Here is a 25,090-nt window from a genome sequence, read left to right on the forward strand (position 1 = left end):
CTGCAAATATGCAATCATTAGGATTTGGAATAAAGGCCCAAGTGTGTAAAGCTGCTTCTGAGTGTCTGACCTGCATCCTAGTCCTGCCAGGTGGGTTTGAAACAAATTTCATGAAGTAAGGGATGAGTGGAAGAGTAACTCTTATATTTCTGTCACCTACCTATGGAAGATATAGCATCTTCCATAGCCTTTTCTTCTCTAATAAAAACAGTGTAGAGATGTCTTGTGGAAGTTGCTTGAAAAGCTCTTTAAACAACATTATGAGAATTAGAAAACCTGTTTATGACAAAAGAGGAGTGAGATAACTTTAGACAAACATTGCCACACTGAAAAGCAATTTATATTGCAAGATTCAATAATCCACCTGAAATGTTCGAGAGCAACAATTTTTAAAGCAGAAATTTCAGCAATTGCAATCTGAGCTGGATATACAATTTTAAAAAAGCAGTCTCTATGTATACAGGAAATTTAAAAGATTGTTATCCAAACCTGTTCTGTTTCTTTTGTGCAAGAGCATCCACAGTAGGTTGGAGTGCTCCCTGCCCAAAGAGCTCTCTTGCACTACACAGCTGTGCAGAGATCAGAGGAGGGCAACAGCAACAGGGATTTACTACGCATGATATCTTACAGGTGTAGCAGTCCAAACTAGAAGTCAAATAAAAGTAATTGAGGGAAAATGAGTATTGCTTATGTTTGAAAAGACACCAATATCTTGATCTTTAAGTAATAAATCAGATCTTTAGCTACTGATACATTTTAAACCGTAAGTTACTTACATCTGTTTATTGGCTAAAATAATTTTGAGCCAAACTCTGCATTTCTTCTGGCTTCTGTCATTGTTTCTTTCCAGGAAGACTCTTGGCTGACTGGGTGACTGATTGGTAAGAATGAAAATGCAAGATGCATGTAATGACAGGGTTAGGAGGGCTGGGTTTTCCTCCTGGTTTTACTCCCAGAGTCTATGTGATTTTGGACAACTCAGTGCAGCTTCCAGTGCTTTGTTTCTCTGGAAGATTAAATTCCAGATGTTTTTATTGAAACATTTCCAGGTATACAACACCTAGCAGTACTGAACTTCCAAGCAAACTCCACTATGTTATCCAGTTTCAGACAAAACTCCAGACAAAGCCAAAAACCTCTCTCAGCCTAGTCCATACTTTATAACTAGAGAACTCTTTGATTCCACTTTATTTCTCAATATTAAGCAAACAGTAATTCCTAGAAATGTTGTTCTCATATTGTATTACAATTATGGTCAAATAAAGAATATAATTCAAGCATGAAGATTGGAAGATGTCCTGAGATTATTTAAAACAACATCATGTCTCAATGTTTGAAAGTCTCTGTCCAGGCCTAAAAAAGATTGCTAAAATTATTATCTCTTTCCAAAAGGTCTAAAACTTTGTCACACTTCTTGAAATCTCTTCTGATCCTGAAATCATTTATTGTTGATGATGGCTTTTTATTATTAAATGTTGAAGACCTCAAGAAAGAACTCATGTCAGGTTCAAGAGGCTGGATGTTATCATACAGAAGGGAGGATTTTCCTTTTTATGATATATGTTTTTAATATCTCTCCACCTCTCAGGACCTGTTTATGGCCTACTTGAAGCTTTTCTCTTCTTTCTTCAGCAGAGATGATGTCCTGCATCTTAATACTTGTGACTTTCTCTCACTGCTCTACTCATACTAACTCTCAAACATATTTATATATCTGCTCTTGAAAATTCAGATATACCAAAACCCCTGCAAGAAATCAATCAATCCAAACATGATGTTGTACTTGCTTTCTTCAGGTGAGATCTGATTTTGTGCTGTTTCTTCTTCTTGTCCTTTCTCGTTGTAGAGGAGTTGGATTAGGTGATCTTTAAAGGTCCCTTCCAATCCAAATTATTCTATGATTCTATAACTCTTGGGGAGTTAAAAATGGTAATGTATTTTTCCAGGTGTAGTGGTTTGGTCAAAAGTACTCATTACTTACTTATTTACCTTCTGTGAGATAAGAATTAGGAGAAAGCCAAGCAGGCACAAAACTTAAAAGAATATAAAGAAGTTTATTAACAGACCTAAAAGGAAGGAAAAAAAATCATACCGCACCTTCAGAACACTTCTCCTCGCCCCCCCTTTCTCCCTTCTCCCACTGACAAAGTAAAAAAGACAACCCTTGAGATTTTCAGTCTGTTTACCACTTCCATAATAACCTTTTTCAGTTCATTTAGGGATAGGAGTCTCTCTTGCTCATGCTATGGAGACATCTCCACAAGAAACAGTTCTCTCATGCCTTCAATGTCACAGCGAGACAGCCGCCTGGGTTGGTTCTCTGCTCGCGTGTGAAAGTCCCTTCCCCCGACTTGCAGCTTTTCCCACAACTGCTTTCGAGGGTCCAGTCTTGAGCTACTAGGGTAGCATTTTAAGGTTGAGCTGTTCAAAACCAAAGGTTCTCTTCACCCATCTCTGGGAGCATCTTCATCTCTAGGAATAGAGGCCCTCCCCCTTCCCTGGGAGGAAAAAGGTCCTCATCATCTTCATCTCTAGGAGTGTCTATGGGAATAGCTCTAGGAACAAAGGTCTTCTCCTTCCGATTGGAGCAACAGTCCTCATCACTTCCATCTCTCCTTGTTCAAACTTCTCATCAAATCACAGCTGCTTCAACATTTGCTTATTTTGGCACAGGTACTTTTGCTCGCAAGTACAAGTTGAACGCTCCACCCCCATGCTTTCATGAAATTACAGCGGGTACTCTGATACATCATAGTCCATCACCACCATAGCTTTACAACAGAATTTCAGCTTTAAGCATCTCCTCTTTCTCCTCCCTCAGGTTTTCAGCTCTTCACAGCACTAAAGGGTTAATCTCACCCAGGCCTTGCAGCTGGAATTTTGCTTATCGCTGTTGGTCACATGATCTTTGCCGGCAGTGGGGCAGTTTCAGCTGAATCTTTGGCCGCACTGGGGGGAGGGGGGTAGCCAGGCTGCACCGTCTGCATGTAACAGGGCTGTGGGGGGCCGCGGGTGGAACAGGGCCACACGACTCCAGGATGGCTGTGTCCCAGTCTGGCCCGGGCCAAGCAGGGCCCAGCCCAGGCCCGCTGGGCCTCATGGGCCCTGCCCTGTACCTGTCCCAGGGCTGGAAGCGAGAGAGAGCTTCCCGGGGTTTGTCCATTCTTAAATGTGGACCACAGAGGCGGTAAAAATTTTTAAGTGGCTTAAAAAATTGTCAATATTTGAACTAGCCAGTTGATAGGTTCTGTTAGGTCATAGAGGAAGCTGTAAGCACCTCTTTGCAAGAAAATCACTTCCGTAGCTATGCTAACCTATGACACCAGGCATAATATCTGTAGTTTGTAGACAAACCTTCAGCAAACAAGTCTGCTTCACCCTGAGCAGTGAAACAAGGTGTTAAACACCATAGTTTGAGCAGGTGCTAGAGGTATGATTAAAGAGTTCCTCCTGGATCCTTCCAGGGTGGTCCTCCTGAGTCAGCTCAGGAAAACCCCTTCACTTCCCTGGATGGCCTCAGTGCCCCAACCAAGCTTGCTTCTGCCTAGGTAGAGCACAGTTATCAGTCATGGCAAGTACTGCTCATCACTACAGATGTTTATGCTTTTTCTTCACACATTCTAGTCATTAGTGAAATAGTTAACCTTGTTGCTATTTGCATTGACATCACCAGACTTCACTTTAATGTTCACTGGAAAGCAGGGAGATAGTTCCAATTTATATTATTCTCTGAATACTCAGCAGATTTTTGTACCAATTACAATCTCTTCAGCTAGAGGTCTACTCTAAAAGACCCTGGGACAAAACAGTACTACTGACATAGCAAACCTAAGTAATTTGTGTGGGTTTAGACATAGGCAAGAAAATTGTGATTAAAAACAAAAATAAACAAATCCCAAAAATTTTAAATGCACCAAGATCTTAAAATAGGAGTGAGAGAAAGAAAGGAATTCTATGAATCCTAAAATTAGAGCAGGAAGTTGTGAAGATTTTTTTCTCTATTTTTTTTTGTAATTATAGATCCAAAAAACAGGTTCTGAGTTACTTTTCTGCTAGAAGATAACAAACAGAACCATTTACACATTAATTTGGTCTGTTTTTGCCATGTTTCTTAGCAATTTTTCTGTGAAAACCCTTCCCCTTAATATCTCCCACAGTTTGAACTACTTATCCACAGGTGGTAAAATATTTGCTGGTTTGAGATATAGAGTGATATTGCCCACTCTCTCCACCCACATGTCTATGGGTTCTGAAAACCAGTCAGCCAAAAAGACAGGTTTGTTTGTATGTCTCCAGTCTCTTCACCCCTACAGCAGTCTACAAAAAAAGGAAGGGTGAACTGACCTTCTTTAAGTGAGCAGTGATGTAATGGTGCTTGTTAATAGAGTCTCAGGGGTATCACGATTGCAGGACTTTCCATTAGAGTTCCTTTTCTGGGCCTTCTCCAAGAAACAAATGCAACTGTAATCACCTCATGTGCTGCAATGGAAACAGCCCCAGAGTATCACTCCAGTGTTTCGAATCAGGGAAGCCTAGAAAATTAGCAAAATTATGCTGTGTGTTTTAATAGTGATTTCCTGCAGTACTTTCCTACATCTTTCACTGCCTTGCAAGAGTTCCTGATGTTTTTAAGAAAATACCGAGTTGTTGGAGAGGACAAGAAAAAAATGCACATAAAATTTTGCAAAATAAAAGAAGAGAAAAGCTAGAAATAACAGATTTTATGAGGTTCCACTACACTGTTCCAGTTTCCTGTTACTGCAGGCAATAAGAAATCATGTAATCCCCTTCACAAATAGAGCAATCTCCACCCTCAATCTCCTTCAATTACTTTGTATGTATTTTGGAAAACTGTTCAAGAACCTCACTCCTGTGAATAGTGGAAACATTATTGTTACTAATTTGTCATTGTTCAAGACCAGATTTGTTTTTGTCTCTGTCAGTTTCAATTGATTTTCTACATTTTACTCAAACAGTTCATTGTCTTTGTGAAATCTCCTTTTTTTTTTTTTTTTTTTATTTTCACCTTTTAAGTGTTCTCATTCATGCTGTTTCCTGACTTCATGTCAGTGGCAAATTTTGCTAGTCTCTTACTATTGTATTTTTGTCATAGTATCTAATAAAAATACTAAGTAAGATGCATTTCAAAACAATTTCTAGAGGAACTCCCAATTTAACCCAGTTCATGGGTTTAGAGTCTTCAACTAGCTGCTTACTGGATTTAGGACTCATTTATTAATTTACATGTTTTCCAGTTTAATTTATGGCTTCCCATGTAACAATTCACAATGTTGAAAACCAAACAAATTTAATCTACCAAAGTTTCCTAATCTAAAAATCATTCCTCATTAAGAGATATGGAGCTATTCTGGCTCAGTCTGGGTTTGGTACATTCAAGTGACATCTCTTGCATGACTTTAAATATTTATTATAAAACACTGCATAGTTAAGATCAAACTAACTTTAAAAATATTCTCTTACTCATTTGATATTTTCTCACAAAATTGTTCTCAGGAGAAGAACTTTAAAGAAGAAAAGTGGTGTTTGTCAGTGATGTTTAACAGCTGGCAATAGAATGGATAGAGGGCCTCATCCACAGTATGTGTAAGTCAGCTGGAATCTTTCCACTGACTTATCAATCTGCAGGTCAGTCTTACAGTAGTCTAGAAAATCACCACTTCTTTTTAAATTTTGTTATCAGCAAAAACACTGTGGCCCTGCTCCTAAGACAGACAAGGAATGCATATAGCTTTATAAGACAGAAGAGGTTTTTTTTGCTGGCTATTTAGTAACTAATTTTCCCATCATTATTTCTAGCTAAAATTTTCAGTATTTTTAAGGAACACATTACGCTCATATGTTGATGAATTGTCTAGTCTGAAAAAATTTCCATCTTTAACTTTCAAGACTGTAATTTCAGAAAATATTGCTTCTGGACTTCATGTATAAATAAAGAACAAAACAAGTACTGTGGGATTATGTCCAAGTTCTTATGGAGCAGTCACAGCAATAACAGCACTTGTTAACAAAATATAGTTTTATATTATTAAAGAAACATTCAGTATCTAATGCAATCGTTTAGGGTCAGAAATTGAGTTATATCATTGATTAATAAAAACACTGTCACTTGCTCATATTTAGGGCATTTAGGTTCATCCATAAATAGTGTTTAGAACAGGAATGTTTCCTTCAAGGTTGAATTTTGTATTGCTCCCTTAAGCAGTTAACACATCGCATTAAAACAGTCCATAGTCAGAAATTCCCTGAATCCTCAGCCCAGTGAAACAGTGCATGTTTGAAATCATGTATAGTTCACCACATCATTCTCATTACAGAACCAAGATATAATATAGGTCTTAACCTGCCAAGCTGAGAGGAGGTGAGTGGATGTCAGGCACCAGTTCTTCAGAAAAATACAAGCTCTTACTCCCTGGTGTGTTCATTACCCCTGTGTTCATTTCATCAGGGACAAAACTTTTGTTTTTCCAACTCCTCAGATTCTTAAAACAGCAATATGGGGACTTTTTCCCAGCTACTGGAAAGTTCACACTCTTGGAGAAGTACCCTGACATTAGTAAAATAGGTGAGACACATCTGAGCTTGGACAGCAGCAAACCCCAGGCAGAAAGTGCAATCCCTCTGTACTATAAATTGGCAAGTGTGGGTGCCACTTGATTTAACCCTCGTGTCTCTATTTTTTGTACCTTGGCATGATTTCCAGCAGGATTGCTGCTGGTCCATCTGCTAGCTCCCAGAATTCAACAATGAGGTCATTTAGGTCCTCCTCTCACAGTCTGCCAAGACTTCAGTGTCTAAGTTTACCTGGGATAAACTTTGCCTTCAAGCTACAATCTATTTTTTTAGAAGTTTAAATATTTCAGTGACCACTTTTAGGAAGTGCTGAATAGAACAAGGCAGATTTTTGTGGAATGAAGAGGCAAATGAAATGCAGATAATAGTTCTGAAGTCCTAGATGTTTCCACCTTTCTTCAGATCTGGCTATGGAGCAACAAATGAAGAGCCAGCTTTAATTTTCATTACACTAACCCCAAGTTTTTATTTTTAACCAGGAGGGAAAGGGTCAAAAAAAGGGTTAAAGAACAAAGTCATCCATCTAGGGATGATATAATCATGTGTTGTAGTTTTGCATTTTTGACAGGCATTTCAGTAATTATGGGAATCAACAGGGATTTGCACTCCATATCCTGTAAAACTAGGAGGAGAAGTAAATCCAAAGTAACAGAGATAGTGTTGTCATGATTAAGCCAGGGGAATATTCTGGTTTGGACTAAACAACGTTCAATAGAAAAATATACTTTTCTGTTGGATTGTCAATACCCTCTAAAATCCATTTTCTGTATAACTACACTCTCCCATACTGATTTATACATTGCTAGGTCATTTTTATCTAAAATGCAGGGAAAAAGTCCTCTGGAAAATACCAGCAGAGGAGTGATGGAAGAAAGGGTTTCTTTTGTACTTTGAGGCAGCATTTCTAAACTGCAAGGCCCTCAAGCTTGTTTGCAGAAATACAGCCCTCAGTCAAATAAAAATAAAGACTGTGTATAGGAAGAAATTTAGGAAAAGTTTAATGGATAAATCATAAGTCTGAAATCACATTTTAAATGTCTTTCCAGTGGACAATACTTCATGAGAGTTTGGTATTTCATGTTTGATCTCCATGTAACCATTGCTTTCACTTTTTTGCTAAATTTATATCTCTACCAGATCATGAGATAAAAAAGTGGAAATAATACCCTGTTTTTAAATTTGCCTGTAAGACTGGCTAGAAAGGATTATTAAAAAACAAAAACAAAGACAAAACAAACAAACAAACAAATAAAACAGAAAAAAAAAGAAAGAAAAAAGAAGGAAAAAAGAAGGAAAGTCATCTGGTATTGTGCTGTCAGATTCTTAATGCAAGTCAGCCAAACCTTTACAGCCTGACCACTTGAGCTCAGCCTGTTACTTATTGGAGTTATCTCTTTGATTTATTTGCTTCACAAGCTGAAAAGCTGTATGGATGAAATGCTGTGGTTCTGAGTAAAAGAAGAAAGGAATTCCACTGTGGAAGCGTCTGACACCCTTGAAGCTGTGTCTAAACTGATCTGTGTGATACTCCCCTTTATGGTTTGAACGTGAGCCCCACCACACCCAAATCCCTGCTTACCTTTCAGTCTATGAGACTTCAGGATCTTGATTGCATTCATCTGACTGTCACAGACATCCTTTGGTATCCAGTCCTGCTCCCAAACACATCAAGCACCACTATGAGCACAATAAGCTTTTTTTTCAGTCCCACTATTCCCATTGTTCCAGGAAACTCACTCCTCTGGCAATTAGAAACTTGCAGCCAGTTTCCATCCTTGAGTCATGCATGATGTAGGTTTTTCAGTCATTCATCCTTACACTGACCTATTTCTATAGTTTTAATAATCAATTCTCTTAATGGAATACACTCTGATACATTAAGAGGCAGAAATGACATCCCTTCTCAGCATTAATTTGGACTAACTAAGCAAGCCAACACTTCCAGACTCCTATTGCAAGTGAAACTCTCTCTTCCTCTCATTATTGGTTTCCATTAACATGTCCTATATTTCTGTAAAAAAGCCCCTTTGGATTTATACATGAGTCCAGGATTTCTGTCTCACTAAAATCCACTGTGTATTAACTCCAGTCAGGCTGGGTCCAAAAATATTAAGTCTTTCAGCAGGACACACTGAGCTCAGTTTTATATCTACTTGGTACAGCACTTCCCAGAAGTGTTACCTCTGAATATTGTACCTCTGGAGATGTCAGACTTACTGCTCAGGTATTAAATATGTGATGTGCATGAGTGCAGCAAGCCGGAAGAGATGCAAAACATTAAATTTAGTGCATACATATTTTTTCACTGCGTATAAGCCTATCTGGGAAATCTGGGGAGGAACAGAGCAGTTCTCTGTGCTGCAGTAGCATCCTTTACCTGTTTCCAAAGTGAATGAGCAGAGGTGACGGTGACTGAACACATGAACTATATGCACTATACTTGCAGCATCTCACCTAATTACAATTTTGATTTACCTTTTACTTGGTCAAATCTCAGTGTTGTCTCAGAGTCCTTCAGCTTGTCAATATAGATAAATATGGTACCTGAACTGCTTTTATGTTTTAAATTGCCATTTGGTTCCAGTGTGACAAAATTCTCAGAAGATGAAAATTTGAGCTAATACCATGGTATATCAATGAAAAATAGGGCAGGTATTTTTCATGGTGTGGATGAAGATGAGGCAAGTCACACTAGTTTTTCAAAGGTCTTGTTCATAATATCTCTGTATTTATTGGCTGGATGATTTTACAGAAGTAAACTTTACCAGATCAAATAGAAAGAGACTTTTTTTGTATGGACACAGTGACTGCTTTAACTTTCAAAAGCACTCTGAAGGGGTCAACTCGTCTTCCTCTGGAAACATACTGAAGCAAGAAAAAACCTTTAGGAGTGTTGAATTTGAGACTCAGTAGATGAGAAAGGGTAGAAAGTTGGGCCACACAGGATACGACTCACACCCAGAAGTTTGTGTTCAAATGTGACACCTTTTGGTGAGTCAGCTACAAAAGTTTTGGTTTCAAAGGTTACTGATGCTATGATTTACTGCAAAAAAGCATTATTGGTAGTAGGCAGAGAGCACTTCTCTAGTAATGCCTCACTCCATTCAGCTACACTGTACTTAAGTCACTGTAGCCTTAAGCACTCTTGAATCATTTCAGTAAACGTGGTTTTAACATACATAAGGATTGGACAATAGCAAATCAGAGCCAGAGATGGAAAATAACCCGGGACTACTGGCCCTCAAGTCTGTGCACTAATTAATGCAAACATTTCCTTGCTTATCCAGCAGTTAGGATTGCAAGAGGTACAAAAAGAAAGTGGAGAGTTTGTGCGTGATATTTTACTAACCTGCATCTTGTAAACATTAGCTACAATTGGACTTTTGGTATAAATTCCAGATTTCAGTATAAATTCCAGAGCACTGTTCTCAGTCAGATACTTTTCTAATTCGTTGGTGTTTTTTGGGGTTTCCTGGCTTTGTATTAAGGGAATTACATCTCACGGAGTTGAGTAACAAGGATTGAGAGCAGTTCCTTGGCTAAAGCAATGCTTACACAAAGGTTCTCAGTGCCAGTAAAGCTGCTTCAAGCCTGCCAGCTAACCAACAGCACTTTACTTCTGCTTTTTTTTTCCCCCCCTTGGCTGTGAATGGTCATTTATTGGCTCCAATTCAGTCCTCCTGACAGGAAGTGTTTTCTTGAGCATAACAGAATATAGCCAGGATGTCTGAGCCTCTGCTGGGCTTTTCCGTAACAGTCTAAATCAGTGTTTGGAAACTGTTTCATTTGTAACTCCCTGTCTTCAAGGGGAGGTGCAAGGCTCTGTGGAGTAAATTTAAGACTCTCAAGAAGGTGCCATCGTGATCTAACTGACAAACTCTTCAGAAGACCTCTGGGGTTGCAAGCTGAGAACAGCTGGCCAAACCCAGGGTCTTATATGTGAACTTACATCAATCTAGAGCATTTTCAGTCCAAGGCTGGAGATGAGAGAAATATTTCCGGTGATAACTTTTTATTTAAAAGCCTGTCCTCCATTAATGGTGTTTCTGCAACATTAAAGCTTCTGCTTTGTCAATTTATTTACTAACACATTGCTGAGTTCAGAAATCTCCAAATTTATCAAGCCTTTCATTTCTGAAAACACTCGTCACCTTCTGAGCTGTTGAATTTGTGGGAAGAAGAGTGGGAAAAAATGAGATACGATTCAAATTATAGTGAGTGGAAAAGCCTTTCCCCTCTTAGATTATGCACCCGTGTGAGAAAAATTGAGGGAATTTTCCTGTTTTCTGCGTATGATCAGCTGTCACACAACCAGGGCAGCATCGGTTACTCACCACAAGCAAACCTTTCACTTCTGCACCCAGGTGGAAGTGTGAAATTTCTCTGTATGCACACACAGTTCTGCCTTTTTGTGGGTGAGACAATAGCCCTGGTGTTTTTCTAACGTTTTCTCCCACCAAAAGAGCAGATGAGTAACAGGTGAGTTCTGTCATGGGGAAACAGGGTGGTGAGGACATCACTGTCTCAGAGAAGTCACAAGTTAGGAAAGGAGAGCACTTCATAGCCAGGAGTAAGAAGGGAAGAGTTGTTTCTTCTTCAGGCTGAAGATTTTCTGGGATCTCAATCGTACATTCTAAGGTGGTAAGATAATGCAGAAAAGTTGCAGGTGTTCCTGAAAACTAGAGAAAAGTCCTACAAAACAGGAGTATAAAGCTAGATTATTGTACAGACTGAGTTATTTTCAAATGATCACTAATTATTTCTGTTCCTCTGTGTACAGATCTAGAAACCTAATTTAAGTCACTGATTTTTTATTGTGAAAACCTGGAACATTAGTAATTGTCTTTTTGAAAAGTAACTGTCCATTGCACTTCCATGTCAGGGTACAAGATTAATTATGTCTTCAGGAGCTGAGAAAATTAAATTTGTCTCAACTGACACTGCTTTTCCTTTCTTTTCTCAAGAAGTCAGAGGTTTGGCTTCCTTTCTGTAGAAAGTGACCCAGAAAGAAGTGGAAAGGTGTTTTCTGCTTTAGACGTGTGACTTCCCAAACAAAGGAATCCATCTGCACTGCATTACATATGCACATTATAGACAGAGCTTTTACTGACTTGTAGGGGATGTACTGGTCTGAAATCATTCAGTAATTAGTGAAAAAGAACAAAATGATCATACTTCCAACAAAAGACATATATCGAAACTCTCAAATAGTCACCAAAAAACAGTCAGGGAGATAACTTTTTTCTATCTTTACATGCACATTTCTTTTCTTTTACATCTACATCTACAGAGTTTTTAAGATATCCATTACATGAGTGGTAAAAGCTGCTGAGTGTGACAGGGTGCAATTTATCTGATTCTGGGCCAGCTAGAGCAAGCGTCTGCTTTGTCTGATACACATACAATCTTCTACTGGCTGCCAGTCAGCTTTTACCCACATGGTCATCCAACTCTCATTAAACATTAATGGATTTTACGGAAATTGAAATAATTTTTGTTTTTAGAACTTCACCTTGCCTCTTTTATTTATTGCACAGAACTTGTTCACACCGGGATCAGTATACACAGTTCTTTGCAAGGCCACATTTGCAAAACTAATCTCCACAGTGAACCCATACCAACCCTAAGAGAGTCAACCACAAGTTCTCAGAGATCCCTTTAGAAAAAATCAGGGCAAAAAGATCCAGAGATCCACCTCCACAGGGAAATCCTGAAGAAAACAGGTATTTTTTCTTATAATGACTGCGAGGGTGCTCACCAACACAATGGGTATGATATAAAAGCCTGAGTAAGGAAGGTCTGCACAGGTGCAGTCTGTATATGCACCAAGTGGAGACATCCTTCTTTGAGTCCTGCGCACGTTGATGCTTTTACACCTTTTCAGTGCCACTCAATATATTTGGCTGAACAAAGAGTGAGATTATTGCCATGTACAGTACTGACACAGTCTTCAGTTGTTCATGTGTAATGGCAAAATTTACAAGGATTTTTACTGTATGAAAACAAAATTGTAGGAATCAACCAAACCCTGCCTAATTGTTAGGAGCTAAGGGCAGAATTAGATGATCTCTAGATGCCTTTATGCTGCCCACTGATATTTATCTAGTTCAATGCTGCTTATAGAGAAATCTCAACCTTCTGGAATTGCTTCCAAAGTGATGAGGACTGATGAACAGAAAAGCTATTCAGGAAATAGGTCCTTCTTGTGTGGAAGGAGGCATAAAAGGAGTGGGGGAGACTGTGATGGTCAGCAGAGGAAGTGAAGTGTAATGTGCCCTCTCTGAGGGTCATTGTAAGTCTTAGAACTGGGATAGGGGTTCTGTGAGTGCAGAGAGGAGGAAGAAGAGATAATGAAAGTGTTCATGCACAGAATGAACATTTTCGCTGAAATGAAGATTGAAAAATCTGGTAACCAAAAAGTAGAAACCCCTTTTCTTCTTTTTTTTTTTTTTTCTTTCTTTTATCTCTGCTCAGTGTCTCTGTGAAAAACTTGTGAGGCAGAGATTTTTTAAGTTATTTTTGTGGGAGGGAGCAGGAAGGAAATCGAGAGGGATTTATGTACAGTACTTTGTTGCTGTCAGAAGCAATAGGATGTTTTGTTATTTAAGTGCTGTTGGCCAGAGAAGAAAAATGAAACCCTAATCTCAGAAGAAGATAAATCATTACCTATTTCAATACCATTGCTTTTTTGGATTTTCCTGGGGTCCAGTTATTTTTTTGTTTCTGTGGACAGGGAATCCTGAGTAACTCAGTATCACAGAAAGTGGATTTCCATCTCTCAGAGTAAACATAAGCAAAGATCACACCCTGGCAGAATGGCAGGTCTGTGCTAAGACTGCTTGTCGCCAGAAGACCATCTTGCTTTAATCAGTGGATATTTTCCTTGCTACTGACTGGAGAGTGAAAGTGAAGTATAAGTATTATAAATTACCTGAGCTGATGAAGGATTAGAATTATTCACTCAGCCAACCAAACCTGTCCTTCTCCTCTAAACACCAAATTCCAAATAAGGACTTCACTCTAAAAACATTAATTTAGTGTCTCACAAAAATAGACTTGGTCCTTGCTGGGTGCTCCTAGTCCCCCAATGGACAGACACCAGTGGTAGTGGTAAAAAGTTCTCTTCCATATCATGTACTTTGTTATTGTAAATGAATCCAGGTTGTTGTAAGCTCCTCTCAGCCTAAACTTGTTTATAATCTCACAAAAGTAGCTTATCCTTACAACATACCATGCAGTGGTAGATATGGTTATCCTTTGGTCAGTAACACAGTGAAGTAAAACAGTATTATGGCATGGGGATGGTAAAAACTTCTAGCAAATGATCAGAAACTTTAGCACATCCATTCCCTTTTTCTCCCCCTTTTCCCAATATAATATTTTTCCTTAAAAGATACATCTCCCCTGCTCAGTGAATCCTAGAACCTTCTCCTTTCATCATACAAGGAATTGTTTCTCACAGAAGACCTTTTCTTCACCCTAAAATTCGCAAGGTTTGTGAGGGGGAGAGAGAAAATTTTTATTTGTAAGAAATAATTTGTTTTTCTTCTATGAATGACAATGAAGTGTTGAGGTTTGGGGTGGGAATTAACAAGAGATTTTTTCCCAGCACCAGTTCCACTGTCAACATCACCCAGTGCTGAAGCTGATTGTAGAAGTGGATGGAATTTCTGATGCATTTTCAACCTACTCCATCAATAAAGTTTCAGCCAATTCTTTCCCCTAACTTTCCAGCCACCTATAACAGCCTCACAGCTTCTGTAAATTTGTGTTTTAACCATACTGGGTGGAGGAAGCAACTGCATTAGGTTTTCCTGTTCTAAGCAGGTTTGAAACCAGTTAGTTTGTAAAGCAAAGAAACCACAATTTTAAAACCAAAACCATATTCAATTGGAGAACAAGCAGTACTTATGGGTCAATTCCAAGAATGTTTTCACTTTGTGTTACCTGACTGTTGTACAGCATTGGGTCAGTTATACTTAGGTTTCCAGAGAATAAGAGTTGTCTGCTTTCATCTATAACCAATAGTAAATTTCAAATGAAAGAAAAAACAGATAACAGCTCAAAATTGAAACACAACACGTCAGTAGTAGCTAAATATTCATTGATAAAATATAGTGACTATCAGAACCTTTTTTGTTCAGTGTTACCTGTTTTACTTATTCTGATTGATTAAAATTGTGCTTACAAAAAGATGTCCATTTCAAAGGAATGTCTATAAATGGTCCTTTTCTGCAATAATGAGTTTTAACACAACTCTGAAGCCCAGGGCCATGCAAAATGTTGATATTGGAGCTCAAAACCAGGAAATGCTTCTCTGATTTCTGTATTGTGACCAACTTATCTGATTCAGAACAAAACTGATTAATGATTTGTCATCACAACAACTTTCAATGGAATCTCCTGTGTTCAACTACATTTCAAAGGGATCATGTTCAGATCTGAAATCCAAGAAAATATTATCACTGTCAGCTGGTCTTAAAAACATTCCTCTGTCATTAACTTCTGATTCTTATGTGTCATCAGCAACAGTTTGTCACCCATTCCAGTTTGTCTACTGATACACACCAAGAACCAAATGCAAACAGAACTGTTGAGATACTGAGCAATCTTGAGTGGTAGCTACTACGCAAAGTAAAAAAGTTCGGGGTTTTATTTTTTTAAATGGACTTTTTATCTTCTTTAAGTTCTTCAAATTCATATTAATTCACAGGAAGATGAAGAAATGCTGCAGTATTTTGACCGCGACAAGATTTTTGCATTTCTGCTAATGTGGTTTATCTGCTCTTAGTTTTGCACATGCCCAAATTGTAATGTCAACCAGGAATAACAGACTCGCTTAAGAAGATCTTGTTTTGTGTGAATAAAATATATGCTATGATTCAGGCTTGTAGGGATAAGGGGGTTGAAAGTTTTCTGTAATAGACTGAAAGTAAAAGTGAAGACATTATGATAAAATCTATACACATGGTGAAATTGCTGCTAATAGCTTAACACTTTCCTTTCTTCCAATACCACGGTCACACTAACACACAGAGGGAAGTGCTAATGTGTCTAAATGTATTATTTTAATTCACTACTCACAAACACTGCACAGGCCTCTGACAGGCTCACAGAATCTGCATTGCATGCATGACCTTTTAAGCAACAGTGGTTGCATCTGGGGGCCAAATTGAAGTGAGCACTGGTTACGTGTGCCTTATAACCCTGGCAAACCCAGGATGCATTCCACGTGTAAATATGCTGGTGGGGATGGAAACCCTTGTGCACGCAACAAGTAAGAACATGCAAGACATTGATGAAGCCTTGAATTTTGTTTCTAATCATTATGTGACTGAGAGACTGATCCAAGAACTTAGCAACAGCAGAGAAATGATTCAATCTTGAGGCATGCATACAACAGAGACAGTGACAGTCCTAACCTACACCTTGACTTTTGCTGTTCATACACCCATAGCAAGCCCATGGCCTTAAGTGTCATAATTAGTGTATGAAATTGTCCTGTACTATCATAGCCCCAAAGGAGCAGGAAGTGGCCTAATCATTTCTTCATCACCCATGTGAGCAATAACAATGCAGGTCATGAGTTAGCTCAACAAGATGTCACACATAAACTTCTGTGTATCCTATAGCTCTCTGATAAATTAAATTTTTTCTAGAACAAAAGCCTCAGCTCTTACATGTACATCTGATATCAGGTTGTGCTCGATCACCATAGAATCATAGAATGACTTGGGTTGGAAGGAGTCTTAAGATCATCTTGTTCCAGCTCCCCTGCCATGGGCAGAGACAACTTCCACTAGATCTGATTTCTCAAAGCCCCAGACAACCTGGCCTTGAGCACTTCCAGTGATGGGGTATTCACAACTCCTCTGGGCAGCCTGTTCCAGTATCAACCTCACATGAAAGTATTTCTTCCTCATATATAATTGAAACCTACTCTCTTTCACTTTGAAGCCATTCCCCCTTGTTCTATCACCACATGCCCTTGTCAAAAGTTTCTCTCCATCTTTCCTGTAGGTTCCCTTCCAGTACTGGAAGGCCACAATTGGGTCACCCTGAAGCCTTCTCTTCTTTAGGCTGAGCAATCCCAATTCTCTCAGCCTTTCTTCATCGGAGGGGTGCTCCCTCCCTCTAATCATCTTGAAAAGGCAGATCCTTCTACCCTGTGGTTTGTAGACAAAATACATCATTGTTATTCCCTAGGCTGTGATTCTTCTTGTGTGATTTGTATTCTTCTAAGACCTTACAAGTTTTTGGGGACTGAGACTTTTTCTTCCAGTGACTGATCCCTGGGTAGCCAGAAAGTTTAAGGACCCCAATCAATCCTAGAAAAGAGAAGAACTGGGAACAGGGACCTCATGTCTACACTAGGGGAAGGTGGTTATTCTATCACAGTGCTAGTGGAAACTCTTTGAACTTCTGTATTCCTATTATTATGGCAAAAAACTTGAAAAAAATTCTGCTTACTCAGAAAGGTGGTAAAATATTTGTATTTCTTACTGTAGCACATAAAAAGTTTAAATAAGCACAGTAAACATCCATACTTTCTTTGCAGGTAGTTTTCGTCAGTGGGCTCATGGCATCACCCAAACCCACTAAGCACAGGTACAGAATGGGTATGGAAAAACCCACATGTATGTATGCATGTATTTGTCAAGTTTCAGGCCACTTGGAGGAGACACCAAGCACAAGGTTCCACCAGTGACTAGGAGGCTCTTGAAAACAGGACACCATGGTATGGCACATTTTCCAACCTCAGCTCAGTCCCTGACCTGTTGGGTTTCCATGGCAGACCTCCAGCTAGCTAACAAGCACAAGAGAGCTGCTGGTGGTGCTGCTGTGCAAATGCATTAATTCCTATTCTGGTAGGAGCAGAAGGTAGGAATCAGCTCAGTCCCTCTGACACCTGACAACTGTTGCAGGCAGCCTGAGGCAGGAAAGGATAGAGGCAGTTTCTTGGCAGGACAAATGAAGTGATCGGAAGAAGCACTGATTTCCCTCTGCTGCTTTTACGGTTAATGTTTCAGACTTTGTGCAAAGGCTCCCACAGCAGCCAGAGCACCTTTCTTTCTGTACACACACACACACACACACGTGCAGGAAACAGAACCTGAGACACCCTTTTTGTCTGTGAAAGGAAGTGTTTCAGTTGGACGAAGATTCCTCCAAGGAGAAAACATCAGGGACACATTTACACATAGCAGTAAAAATTACTCTCTGAACTTCATATAGAAAGGAGCCTGAGAGGCAGATTTTATAAACAGACCCCTTTGGATCTCTGAAGAGAGGATTTGAAAAGTCAAACACATCCAGGACATGCCTATAAAAGTAAAAAAGTACACTGCCCAGAGCCTTTTAAGCAACAGACTTATTTCAAACAACAGAATACTATAGCTCTTAGTGTCTCTCTCTCTCTCTATGTAGACATATGTTGACAAAACTAACCTCTGAGTAAAGATGCTGTTAGTTTAGAGATTTCATCCATTGCAGCTGTAAGATTCATGGCTGAATCTTGTTGATCCTTGCTGCTGAGCAATAAGACAGGCAAGTCAGATGTCCAGAGACAAAAAAATTTCCCTTTGTTTAGCTAAAGGAATGAACTGGATGGACCAGAAATCATTTGCCCATAACCTGAGAAGCAGGTTGGATAACTATTCTTCTATTAGCAGAATAAATTAAAATAATTCATCTGAAAATGAATAGTTAAAAGAGTTATATCCAGAATGCTGGAAATGGACAGTTACTGTAATACGCATTGGATAGACACTACAGACAATGAAAGGCAAAGGATGCTGGAAGAGTCTGCCCAAGAGAAGAACAGGAAACCTCAGGACCTATGAGTTATTCCCAGTCACTTTCAGAAAGGCTTCCTTTCACTGTCCCTTTGACACAAACTGCTGTGCTCTCCTAGCACAGTGGGAACAAGAGATGTCTGTAGGCAAACACAGTCAGCATTGGAGACGTTTCTCCCTGCAACTGCTGAATCAGATCCCTTTAACTAGTCAACCTTGAAACTTTTAGTGCACATTACATTTTTATTCTGCAAGGCACCTGAAGAGTATATCCATGACTTGTGTGCTGCTGTGTCCTGACAGCTTCACCAGTTCAAAGGGGAATCGTGAGCCAACCAAACACCTTTGCAGTTCTTCAGGAGGAACACAACCACTTTACTTATTTTCCCTTTCTACCAGTCTTTCAGAGAAAAGCGAAATTTACAAGTGTTCCAACAGCTTCATTAACTGCTGCCTCTCCTCCATAGACAGCAAGGGTTAAGGATGCATGGCCCTGGCCACTTGTCAGATTTGGCATGCTGGAGCCAACAGCTGGTGGAGGCAGTTAATTAGTCCTTCGCCCTGCTCAAAGTTCAGCCTTGATTGGCAGGGAAAAGCGGGCCGCACCAGCCTGCTTTCCTCTTTCAATTAACAAAGGCCTGTGCCATCAGATTACCTTGGCAACATGCCATAGCATCCATGTCATTTGGCTGCCTGAGCTTTGCCATGGCAACAGGAAAGCTAACCTTGCCAAGGCAGCATCTGGTCTATGGGTGGCAGATTACCTGCCAAACAGATTTGCTAGCTGCAAAGTGCTGCTGACTGCCCTGAGAAAAGAGAGGAAGCAAGAAAATCTTGTGACAAAAAGATGATTATCCATTTTAATTTTTTTTTCCAAGCAAAGGCTTACAGAGGTCCAGTTGCTGATGTATGGATAGAGCCTGCCTTTACTCTTTCTGGGCATGAAAACCATTAAACAAATTAGTCTTTATCTTAGCCACAAGGTCTCTTCTGAGCACTACAGAAGCAAAACTCTTTGTGGAGGACTAATTCCTATTATGTGGTAACCAGGCTGGTCTTGACAGAGCACTGCTGGTTTTTCATTTCATTTTATCACATCCATTTTATTGTGTTGACACTAGAGATATCCAATAATCATGGGTCCAACTGCTCATAAACTGCATGGAAAATCAGATCTGAATGTCAGAATCCCATCAAGTTCCAGTGGCCTGTAAAACTCAAGGACAGGTGGTACTATACTTATAAGCAGTGTGAGACTTTTCCAGTGGACTATCTGAACTCAGTAGAGATTGAAGCTTCTGGACTCATAGTGAGCAGGGAAATAGACTGTAGACAGTGCAGGACTGGCTCCATCTCTACCAAACGACTCTTGAAAGCAAGTCATGTTACAAAGGAAGGCCAGAAAACCAGTGGGCAAATCCCAGCGGTTCCTCTATTTTGGGAGCCAATTCCTTTCTGACTCTAACCCAGTCAGTCCATTAACACCAAGCTGCTGTGACAAAGACATGCTAATTAGGCTCTCAGGTGGTATGTGAACGGAAATACGATACGACTGCCACCATGTAGCAAGGAGTGAAAGAATGAAGTTCCTTTCCAGTCCCTCCTAGGTCATTGACACATATCTGACATTTCTGTGAAGCAACAAATGTGATCAAGGAAAATAATTTCCATCGTATTTCAGCTGTTCTTACAAACCTAAGCATCTTCTCATAAACTTTAGGTACTCAGCCCAGGACATCCCTATCCCAGTTACTGCCTCTGTGGACTTTATACACTGGACCCTGAGATTAGCTTAGCTAGGTAGAGCATGGTGCTAGTAATGCCAGGGTTGTGGCCTGTGGGTTCAACCCCCATCTGGGCCATTCACTTAAGAGTGAATGGACTCAATGGTCCTTCAGTGTCCCTTATGTGGGGAATCACAAAAGGTGGAAAGGATTTTAGGTGTGAGAAATAGAAGCAGGCCTCAGGTTGCTTTGCAACCAGGAAATCTGGGGACGTCTCTGTGACAGTGTGAGCTCTGTACCCACTTTGTCTCAACTCTGTATGTGAGACTGATAAACTAATAAAAGCTCCTGGAATGCTTGTCCGAGCCCCCCCTCCTGTTTGTCAGAGATCACTGGCACCTTCCAGCTCAGAATATCCTGTGAAGGAAGTAGTGCAAGAAGTGATGGTAGCTGCAAATGGAGCAAGCAGAGGGTGGATTTGCTGCAGCAGTGGGAAAGTTTGCTTCAGCTTGGAAAGGAAGGTTGGTCACCAATGCTCCACACACTCATCAGAAAGTGCTGTAACATTCTTTTGGTTGTCAGTGATCTAGATTCTTCTCTTCCCTTAGGTCTAAGTTTCTAAGACATAAGGGATATATTTGGGAGAGCGTGCATGCCCATGTCTCTCAGTGTCACACAGAACTATGCGTGCTGAGAGAGCAAAATCAATACCTAAATGTGGACAAAATAAATTGGACAGCTAGGACATACTTGAAAGGCTCTTGGCAGAAGGATAGCCTTGCCGATCAGAATACAAATAACTTGAAAGTTCATCATTTGGTGTCTTTGTCTGAAGGTGATGGGCAACAGCACTGTGAATGGATGTCATCCTTATGCATAGAGTAGTGAAGATACTGAGAACTGAATGACCTCCTCATTTTCACAGATGTTTCACCAGAGTGAGTGCTAGGTCACACTCTCTTTCAGCTCTGCATACTGTTAATTTTACTCTCTTCCATCTGTTCTGGTTCTTCTGTTCCTAATTCAAACACATTATTTCAGTAGAGATCAGAGACAAGCCAAGTCCTGCAGCTCCTCTGTAGCTGACACAGGGAGATGGTCCATGTTGACTTCCTGCTGCATCAGCTGAGACAAATGCTGATGTTGAGATCATGTGAGAGATCAGGCCGGGGTTGGGGAGGACTAGCAAAGAGAAGCAGAGGGCTTCAATGTTTCTGTGAGAGATCAGTGGCTCTAGAACCTGAGAGATCAGCTGTGTCCATCAAGGATAGGAAAATGCAGCCCAAAAGGAGAGCTGGACCTCCTAGGGTAGAGGTCTGGGGCTTCTATGAGTCTTTCTCACTGCACACTCTGGGGAGATGCTGAGGGATGTGGCCTCCTTGAGGATCCCAGTCCCCAAGGAGCCTGTAACATGGCCAGCCAAACCCTTGACACTGTGCCTGTGTCTCTGAGTGAACATTCTCCCCTCACTCAGGGACATTTTTCATCGTTAATGTAAACAGCTGCTCCCAAATAGAAGTAAATTGACTGTGATTTGTACATGACTAGCTGCCCCATGAAGTGACAAGCTTGACAGAGATTTCATCCTCCACTTCACCACACTGATGTATCCCTCTACCAGATGTCTTGAGTTTTCCCTGCCCTGCCAGGATAAAGAAAGAAAAGAGTTCTTCCAAAGACAGACTCCTGTCATTTTATATCATGTGTGGTCAGAAGTCAGGGAACAGCCACACTGATGAAAAGCCTTCTGTCTCCAGCCTCTGATGTATTCATGACTCCTTTCCAGATCCCAGACTTTTACAATGTCATTATTTCTGAGGGCAAAAGGCATCTGAGCATATATCTTTTCCTCTCTTCAGTAGCGGTCAAAAAGAAATTTGGTAAAGGAAAAAAAAATAGCAAATATTTCCCCTGTCTTTTAGGTAATGGGTGTTACATTACAAACTAGTGTTTGGAAAGTTACTAAAACACCTTGAGGGTACTGAGCAGACTTACTGAGATTTTTGACCTTTGCTCAAAATGTTATAGATCCCAGAAGCTGTGGGTGCCCCATGCAAGGTGAAATGCCTGGGAAGCAAGGTGGGAAGTGCAAACACCCAAACACAGCATCCTGGTCCTTATTTTGGAAAGAAGACAATAATGGTGGTGGCTAGATCAGAACTGAGCTCTTTCTGGATTACTCAGCTTCAGTGTGTAGTTCATAACCTGTTGTGCTCACCAAGAGAGACTTGTTGATTTCTGTAGCCCTCAGCTTGTCCTCTGACCATCAAGTTCCACCACATGCACATGAGTTATCCAAAGCACTAATCAGTAAGTCATCATTTGAGCTCTTAATTCAGTGTCAGGGTATAAAATTTAGCAGGTAGTTTTGTGTCTTCCAGATAAGTGTGCTGTTTTCCTGCATGATGGAGAGCTGCTCAGTTTAGCACTAACATGATATCTTTACTATGATGGAGTAAAAGAGATAGGAACTAGAACTGTGTATCTATGGTTTGCTTGCTTCTCTGTGTGACCTACCTGTACCCATAGCAATTTTGTGACAAAATGAGAGAAGGAAGCATACAGACTTCTGGTACTGTCATCTCTCTCTGATCAGAAGTGTGTGCATTGAATATGTGCTTCAGAGGAGTGGAACTGATCTGAAACTGTCACCTCAAATATACTGCTGGGCCACCCTAGGAAACCTTAATAAATCCTTCTGGCTTAATTACTAAGATCTCCAGGGCATGGAGGCATGGACAAAAGCAGCATGCTAAACAGCCTTCAGGATATCAGGAAGTCTAAGAAGCTGAAACCAAGTATTCATTATCGCAGAAACATTTTTGTTGGCGGCTTGAATGAGGTATACTTTATAGGAAAGGCTTTACTTGGATGAAGGAATTCTTTCATTATTTACAAGGCTCAAGAGTCACCACACTGGAGTCAGCAGGAAGTCACAAGGGAAATTTTTCACTAGCATAGGAAGTGTTTTCATATGGAGAATTGAACCTTTCACACAGTCCCAGAAGACTATTTTACTTCAAATGGTGATGCTGCCTCTTATGTGATACCCAATTTGAAGGAATTTTGATGATCCAGTCATTTCCATGTGCTGAAAACTGACTCAGCAATCCAGTGTGTTGTCTTATGTTACGATCTCACATTAAGTAATTCTCTTCTATGATGCAGGTGTTTTTTTGCAAGAGCAGATCCTGAACACCATCCCCGCTGCTGTCAAAGTTTAATCCAGAAGTAGGTCAAATCCAGATGGTGAGTCAGGAAATTATAATGTGTTTTAATTATCAGGCTATTTTTAGAAGGTTCAGTATTATATACAGCCAGGAAATGAAGTGGAGCAGAAAGTGAAATCCAAGCTAGACTATTCCCTCTTCTTGAGATAGAGATGAGTTATGCATCATTGACACTATTAATGAAAAATAAGTTGTGACAGTTCTAGGACTAAAAGCTGAGTTTCAATACAGAGCATACCTCAGAAAGTAGTGCTTCTTGTTTACTTATGTCATGTTTCCTGAATCCCAACAAGTAACAGAAGTTTTCAGTTGGTCCTTCAGTTACTGGAAGGTCCTCCTTCCTCCCATCATTAGGACACTGAAAATACCAGTTATTTTAACCTTCAGGAAGTTCTTGGAAATGTTTGCTATGTGACTGAGACTGTATGAGTAAACAACTTGAATTTTTCAGGGGATTTACTCATTCCTGGTAATAGGTAAAGTGATGTAGATAAGCATCAGGTACCTCTACCTCAGACTTCCCTTGCGTATTACATGGACTAAACAGAATCATCCGGAGTCTGAGATTAGGCAGCAATTAATTTAGTGATTGGTGCTGAGATATTTTAAAAAACAACATGTAGATGTATTTGTATTTGTATCTGGAGCCATAGACCTAGATTTACTGGATATCAGCTGCAACCCCTGATCATGGTTCATTTCTGTCTAGTGTATGTGGGTCTGGTTCTAGGCTCTGCTATGTATTTCTTGAGTGTGATCTTGAGCAAATCATCAGTCATTCTCTGCCCATCAAGTGTAGCATAAAGAAAGCAATAGCTTATACCTCGTACCTCTCTTTTAATGTTTGTATGTGCAGTATCTGGCTATAGAATTCTACTCCTGTTTGATACTCCTCAGCACTACTATAAAAACAAGAATACCTATTTTCTGAAAATAAAATAAAATATAATGATTTTTTTCCATTTTCTCAGCATGCTACCTGTGAATCCAAGCAAAGCACAACTATTACTGATTTTCTCCATGGAAATGGCAACCTCCATTCAAATTAAATCTTCATCCAGTTCTCAAGTAAGATGGACAACATAAACCAAGTATAATGCAAACAGTAGGACAGACTGCAATGAATAATCCAGCCATCCCAATTTTCCTGTCCTCTGCCTCCATCCTATCCCTGGAATAATTACAGAGTTTCTCTTAGGCTGAAAAAATGCTCATCTTGCAATTGCAAGCATATTGTGTTGGATTTCAGTTTTATTTTTAGTCAAGTGGATTTGCTGTGTCTTGTCAGCTTATTGTGTTGTGTTAGCAGGGACATTTGAACACAACAGAGTTTTGCTGGAGCTCCAGTGGGCTCTTGCATATAAAATCAAAGTTCTCTTGCTTGCTTCATGTTCTCATTCATTCAGTGTCTCAGAGCCTGCCAGTTCTGTGGGCAAGCAGCCAGTTTTGCATTTACTACAGGGTTTTGTGTTGGCTGCCAGTCGCAAGGGGTGGTGATAAATGGATTCAGCAGCACCTATTAGGATTAACTGAAGGCTTAAATTCATTTTGAACCCTCTTACTGCCAAAATTAATTATCCTAAAATTAATTATACTATGTTATCCACTGAATAACAGGCCAATACCTGGCCTTCAGGAAAATACCCACCTTCATGTTTACTGCAGCCTGGAGCTGAAGTAACCAGTGGAATCTGTAGAACAGAATCCATCATGCTCACTAGACTCATAAACAAAAAGCTTGTTGCCCTGC

General features: G+C 40.0%; 1 long non-coding RNA gene across 1 annotated transcript in view; it reads left to right on the forward strand.

The window, feature by feature from the left end:
• Nucleotides 1–24,647, forward strand: part of LOC120409835 — a 137,380-nt gene extending 112,733 nt beyond the window's left edge. Inside the window, exons 2-3 of the long non-coding RNA XR_005601654.1 lie at nucleotides 23,279–23,359; nucleotides 24,312–24,647. This is a non-coding gene — a long non-coding RNA (uncharacterized LOC120409835). The remainder of the gene's footprint in view (nucleotides 1–23,278; nucleotides 23,360–24,311) is intronic.
• Nucleotides 24,648–25,090: the final 443 nt, after the last annotated feature.

The sequence above is a fragment of the Corvus cornix genome, chromosome 2 (genome assembly GCF_000738735.6).
Source record: "Corvus cornix cornix isolate S_Up_H32 chromosome 2, ASM73873v5, whole genome shotgun sequence".
Classification (NCBI taxonomy): Eukaryota; Metazoa; Chordata; class Aves; order Passeriformes; family Corvidae; genus Corvus; species Corvus cornix.